Raw genomic sequence first — 1,813 nt, forward strand, 5'->3', positions numbered from 1 at the left:
CATATGCGATTAACTGATATACTCAAAACCAATCCTTATGTTAAGTACATGAAAGATATTATTACAAATAAAAGAAAGGTACTGGAAGCTAAAATTTCCACCATGCTTGGTAATTATACCTTTAAGGGTGGAATACAAAGAAACTTGGAGATCCAGGAGTACCCACTATACCATGCTCCATTAAAAGAAACTATGTTAAAACTACTTTATGTGATCTTGGAGCCAGTGTTAGTGTCATGCCTCTCTCTTTATATCATAGACTTGATTTGAATAAGTTGACACCTACTGAAATATCTTTGCAAATGGCTGATAAATCAACTGCTATACTTGTCGGTATTTGTGAGGATGTGCCTGTTGTAGTTGCAAACGTTACTATTTTAACGGACTTTGTTATTCTTGATATTCCCGAGGATGATAGTATGTCTATTATTCTTGGAAGACCCTTTTTGAATACTGCAGGGGCTGTTATTCATTGCACTAAAGGCAATGTCACTTTTCACGTTAATGGTAATGAGCATACGGTACACTTTCCAAGGAAACAACCTCAAGTTCATAGTATCAACTCTATTGGAAAAATTCCATCGATTATATTTGGAGGTTTTGAATTTCCTCTTCCTAATATCAAGAAGAAATATGATATTCTTATTATTGGGGATGTGCATATCCCCGTTGAGGTAACATAGTGTTATTCGAAATTTCTCCGGTTCCATGTTATTCGGAATGAGTTCGTTAACAAGACTTGATCAACCTTGTTAATGGATTCCTTTTGATGATCATGAGATCGATGAAACTAGAAGGCACAACCTTCTGTACCCCACTTTTACTTTTTGTTATTTATATTAAATAAAATAAAAATAAATATTTTTCTCTCTGTTATCTGATTATACATGCAATATAAAAATACCTCGAAAATAAAAGTTCTCCAAATGCCCTGAAATTTAAATATGATTTTTTCTAGAATATTTGAGAATATTTGGCACAAAGAACACACCAGGGGGGTCAACCACCTGCCCACGAGGGTGGAGGGCACGCCCCCTGCCTCGTGGGCCCACGGTGGCCCTCCTCCACTTATCCTTTCACCCATACACTCCTTCCTCCCCCAAACACGAATATCCAGCTCAAACCCGAGTACAAGCTCGTTTTGCTGCCATTTTCGATCTCCTTGCTCAAAGCACCTCTCACAAAACTGCTTGGGGAGATTGTTCCTTGGTATGTGACTCCTCCATTGGTCCAATTAGTTTTTGTTCTAGTGCTTTATTCATTGCAAATTTTTGCTGCTTAGGTGACCCTATTCTTGAGCTTGCATGTCAAATTTATATGGTCAAAAGTAGTTTTGATGCATGATATAGGCCCAAGGCACTTGTAGGAGTAGTTGCTATCAATATTATTGAGTTTGGTTTACTTTTATTTTGAAGTTACTAAAATTTTCAGAATTTTTCAGAGGAAGAAATATGCTTAGGAAAATGTTCCAAGGTGGTTCTTCAAGGAAGCAAGGACCCAGGCTTGCAATGCGTGATGCTGATGACAAGCCACCAAGAGACGCTCCAGTGCGTCCTTGTGAATGGCCTTCTGAGAACTTTATGGATCGAGCGGGAATTAAGGAATAATTCAACGCATATTTTGCGTAACACTGATCTTGTGAGCTTCGAGGAAGAGAAGTGCAGCTAGTATCACAACCTCACCAGTACCTTTGTGAGGAGGTTTGAATTTTCAACTTCATGTAATTCTCCAACTGTCATGTTTGATCTTTATAATAAATCTTACACTATGGACTTAGAGGATTTTACCACTGCTTGCAAACTTCCACAATGGG

This window comes from Triticum aestivum, chromosome 6A, assembly GCF_018294505.1.
Source record: "Triticum aestivum cultivar Chinese Spring chromosome 6A, IWGSC CS RefSeq v2.1, whole genome shotgun sequence".
Classification (NCBI taxonomy): domain Eukaryota; kingdom Viridiplantae; phylum Streptophyta; class Magnoliopsida; order Poales; family Poaceae; genus Triticum; species Triticum aestivum.